Genomic DNA, 5,326 nt, shown 5'->3' with positions numbered 1-5,326 from the left:
GGTCAGGAAACACATGGTAGAAAATCCTTTATGATCCTCCCTGCCTGTAACAGGAGGGGCAGTCCCTTGCACATTAATCCCCATCATGGGGACAGAGTGTTACATTACAGAGTTCTGGGACTGCGACCAAGAAACCTACTTTCTAGGCATAGTGTACCCTTTGTCTTATTGCACTGCCAGGATTATGGGAAAACTGAAGCTCTTGCTTTGGGGTTTTTTGTTTGTTTGTTTTTCAAAGGTTCCTTGTCCAACTACCCATGAGATCCTGTGCACAGGCTCAGAATCTAGTATTCATCTTAAATCTTAAAGTCTGTTACAGTGGAAAATTGAGAAAAGATATTCACAGAACTGCAATGGAAGTGTTGCCTGTTTGTCTTGCTTTCTCCAGAAAAATGTCTAAATGCGTATGCCAAGTACAAGAAATGCTCTGCATGCATTATTCTAACTTACAAAATCAGCTTCTCAGCAGTGCCAAAATCTTTCTCTCTCTGCAAATACTTAGGAGAAGAATATTGTCATGACGTGGCATATGCAGAAAACTGATGCAGCTTGTAAATGCATTGCTATAACTCCCCCCTACCATTGCACTTACTGCCAGTCCCCATCTCGTTTATTCACTATGCGGGTTCAGATTTAGTGTGCAAGCTTTTTGCAGCAAAAATGTGTAGTAGCATACACGGCACATGCAGGGCACAAGCTATATGCATAGGGAATCATTTTGGCATATTGCTGTTTCAAATCCAAATAATCTGGTTAATCTAAAGCTTTAAAAGAGTAATTATCCCCCTCACTATGACGGAATTGTTTTCACTTTAAAAGGGCAATTATCCTCTCTTACTATAATCCTATACTCTCAAAGCATAGTTGGTTGTATTGCTCTCACGTAATAAGAAGTGATAAGCACTGCTTCTTCATTAAGTTGTTTAGTTAAGTATTGCTTTTAAGGCTAGCTGCTGGGAAGCAGGCACGTTTAACTGTGTAGGCTTTCATAGTGCTCATGTAAAATGAATTCTGATATTTAACTGTCTACCCAACTCCTTGTAAAAATCAACAAGAGCTGAACAGACTAATTAAGAAGAGACTGTAACAGAATTAACCTCTCTATAAAACCTCATTGTGGTTCTTTGCTTGTAGTTTAAGGACCTTCCTTCACCAGAGGGAACTTTCTCTTATTCAGGGCAGGACTGGTTCCAAAAGACTATTGCTTTGCCTGGGAAAGCAACTTATTCACTCAGGCTAATAGAAGAAGGCAGAATTTTTATCTACCCTTTCATTTTTGACTTTTTTTTGTTTATCCCCTTGCAGTCATACAGTCAGTCTTGTCACATCATCACTGACAGGAATTATGTTCCATCTCAGCTCACAGGGTGATTTTAAATCTGATTCTTAGAGCAAAGGAAAAATGAGGTCAATAATTGCTACCATTTTCTTGGGAACTGACAGGCCACATCTAAGGTCTCCCTAGAGAAATCTTCTTTAATTACAAGTTAAGCTGATGTTCCCCTGTGTAGTAGGTAGAATCGAGCAGGATCACTTTTAAAAGGATTGTACTGATCTGCTTTGGTGACAGTTTCATTTTGCAGCTCCGATAATAAGCAAGTGGATGGATTACAAAGACATGGTTCTTGGGAATGTATATGATGGACATATATTGCAAATCAGGACACAACAGCCACCTTCCCCCCCCCCCCCCTTTAAGGTCAGATGAGTTCTATTTTAACACTGAGATTGCCATGTTTTATTTAGTGATTACTTACTATGATTATAATAAACAGAGCAAAAACAGTTTGGAAACTGTAGAGGAAAGTCCTGCAAGCAGTGATTCTAGAAAGAGATTTTTCCATCCAAGAAATGATATTACCAGTCTTTGAAAAGACAAAACAATGAATAATGCCTAATAAGCTGAATGCCTTCAAGTATTTAAGTTATAAATAGATTTTGGAAAATGTAGTAAGTATTAATTTGTTCTTAAATCACATTCATATTATCTATGAAATTGTAGTGCAAAAACCTTCCAAATTTTTTCCTCATACTTAAAAAATAATCAAAAAGCTGATCAATTTTGTAAAACCAATTTATTTTGCAATGATATATGATCTGACAGTATTTCGTGCAAGAAATTAACATAATATATTTAATCTTCCAGGAACCGTAGAAAAGACTAGAGACAGACTGAGGTCTGAAATAGCTCATCTGTGCACTGAGAGCACAATCTTATAATCTACTTGCTCACAAAGTTTTTTCCCCCAAAACTGTTCTGCTTCTTAAGATTTTACTCACCTTTGACTTTGACTGTGGTTCAACCTGACTATGAGTCCTGACAGAAGGCGTAAGCCAGATATTTCTCTACCTAGGTCCTCCTTCCCATCTGTAGCCTGAGCATGCATAGAACCAAGCGGGACTGCAAATCCAAGTAAAAAGAGACCTCTTATCAAACAAAAATAAAAGGATCCCAAAGTGAAGAAGCCTAATTATCAGCACCATTTCTCCAGAAGTGCAAAGTCTGGAGTGGATTTTCTGGTCAGCTAACAGGCTCAAACTCCCAGGTCCCACTTCTTATGGGAGTCCCTTAACCATCAGCAAATGGCTGATAAAACTTAAGAGCGTTTCTCCAGAGTCTCCTCACTGTAGGGGCCTTTTGTGCAGAGCTGAGGTGCTCATAATGTGCCTACTCATAAGGGCAACCCCAAAAGCTGGGGAAGCTGGTTTCAGGAGTCCTACTAAGCAAAACACCACACAATTCACTTTGCAAATTTAACTGAGTTAAAGCGATATGTTGTGTCTTTGTTTCTTGTTCATGTATTATTACAAAGCTAGAGGTACAAGGTAGGACTTGGTATTCTGCTACATTGCAGTTAGACACTGGCATTTTCAGAAAGACATAAGAACCATGATAGTTTGTGAAGCCTTGTAGTACCAAGTGTTAAAACTCGGTCCTTTTGGAGAGGAGGAAAAAAAGGTATTTGGGGGGGTATTTTTTGTTGTTTAGGAACAGAGAATGAAGACATGCGCAAAAACACTTACAGTTTGATCTTCAGTTTATGTGATAACTTTTTTTTGGAAGGTGAATGTTGGGACAGCTCAGAAGTAAATTTAATTTTTCTTTAAACCACCTTAGGTACAAAAAAACCCCAAGAAAACTCTACCATTACATAAGCATTTGTTTTAGAAGACGTGTAACAACAACAGTTGCCTATAGATTCAAGCCTATGAAAACTAGGAAAAAAAGTCAGCAACAAGGATGGATATTGCAGCTATAGATAAAGGCGAGATTGATTACAGCTGACACAGGGGGAATGTCTGCACTGTGGTTACAACTGGTGAACATGATGGAGTGCAGGCATGTTAGGTGAAAGGCCAGGTATCATTTGCCTTCTTGGGTAGGTCTCACAGCCTGAGCTGGCTCTCTGAAGTCTTGTCTGAAGCACAGAAACCTCATGAAACAGATGCTTACTCCTTTCTGCTCCAGGATGACCTGCTTCAGGCAGGGAAAGTCAAGCCCAAGAAGCATTTTCCTTCCTGCTTTCTCTATCGGGGCAATTCCCAGAAAGGGCAGGTTCAGCTTCTGGACAAATCTACTAGCAGAGCCCCCTCTGCAGCTGGGCAAAGCCTCCCAGCTGAAAGAGGCACCTCTGCAAGCCCTCCTGGCAGACTCTCCAAGTTATTTGTCCTGGCATGGCTGTGATTATATATATCCAGCTGTATAGATTTCCTTCAGACTAATCACTGCTCCTGCTGCTTTGCTGAAGGAAAATACTGTGGATAACCTTCAGTAACAACAGATCTCTGCACAGAAGACAGAGGTGTTGAACCTTGGAGAAACACATGCTCAACTTATTTTTAATACACCCTGTTAACGCTCTGTTAGCAAAGGCATCAAGCAAGTTAACTCGGAGTTTATGCTTGTTCCTACATTCAGACTCCCTACAGAAGGAATGCTATAGAAGCACAAGTACATTTTTATGTACTTTCCTTTATTGCAGACTTGTATAGAGCCTTTTCCTTCATATGGCAGCCTCACTGTCTTGCACCCCCTTCCACTGCAATTGGCTTTTTTTCCAAATATTACTGGAAACTGGGCTGAGATGCAGAAGGGAGGTGTGCCAACATGTTGTTTCTCCCATCAATAAGCCTTCTTCCTTTCCCAGAACCCCTATGCATTTCCAACAGAGACTGCCATTTCTTTTAAACTCTGTGATGAAGATATGTTGCTATCAACTGAAGACTGCATCAGACACTGATTTCAGCCACACAAAGAAAGGGAAGAGTGGGAAACCAATTTGAATGCCAATGCCCAAGGGCTAACTGTCACTCTAGGCACCCAGTGGGACCCCCCCCACCACCACCGCACAGGACACAGCACATATCATTTTGGGGGGGCACAAGCAAGCTCGTCACAGTGCTCTGCTACCCCAGCACAAGGGAGTAAGAGTACCACGTAGGCAGAGCAGCGAAGGGTCTGCGTTTAGTAGGCCACTGTTTCTGTTAATGCTCTCTGTGAATAATACACTGAGAGCCATAAGATGTCTTAGCAGGGGGGTTAAGAGGTCTGTGTCCTCCGACTCTTATGTAGGCCACCCAAACTCTCACTCCACATAGGAGCATAGGGAAATTTTTCAACCTTCAGGCCAAAGTCATCCACTCCACTTTGCCCTCTTAACGATACACCTTCTTACTAGAAGGAAAGCATGTATGTTTGTTTAAAACTAAGATAATTAGTCACTGGAACAGATGACAGAGAATGTGGTGGGTTTTCTGCCACTAACAACGTGGAAATCTAGCTGCTTTATTGGAGATAGGAATTAATTCAGGGCAGTTCTGTGGTCTACCACAAGTCTCTTCTGGCTTTACTCTTTTGGGGGAAGCCTTTAAATCTGGTCATAGGAGCTGTTAGTTTGAGTCTCTGCTGTTTTTCCACACTGGGCAATGAGAAGGGATGTTTTTCGAGCCCACTGTTCCTACTGCTCTAATGTTCCAGTCCGATTTAGGGGAAAAAAAGCCCACAGGAAACACCATTGGCACAAATGGAACTGCTTATGGGTGGCATTATTCATCAGATATGTATGGATACCACAGGGAAACTAGCTTTTTGGTGCACTGACATAGGCAACTTAGAAAAAAAATAATAATTAAAATTAATAACCAGTTTTCAACACCTTAAAGAAAAGAGGGACACCTTTAAGGAAGAAAGATTTCCAGTGCTCCATTACAATGAACTCTGACAGGGCAGTGACCATTTTGTGTACTGATATTGAATAATGATACAGAAAAGGCACTCTGAAGTACTGCTCCTGAATGTTCAGGGAAGAGCTGATGGCAGAAGTTA

This window comes from Apteryx mantelli, chromosome 2 (genome assembly GCF_036417845.1).
Source record: "Apteryx mantelli isolate bAptMan1 chromosome 2, bAptMan1.hap1, whole genome shotgun sequence".
In the NCBI taxonomy this organism is placed as follows: Eukaryota; Metazoa; Chordata; class Aves; order Apterygiformes; family Apterygidae; genus Apteryx; species Apteryx mantelli.
This window is presented reverse-complemented; position numbering follows the sequence as displayed.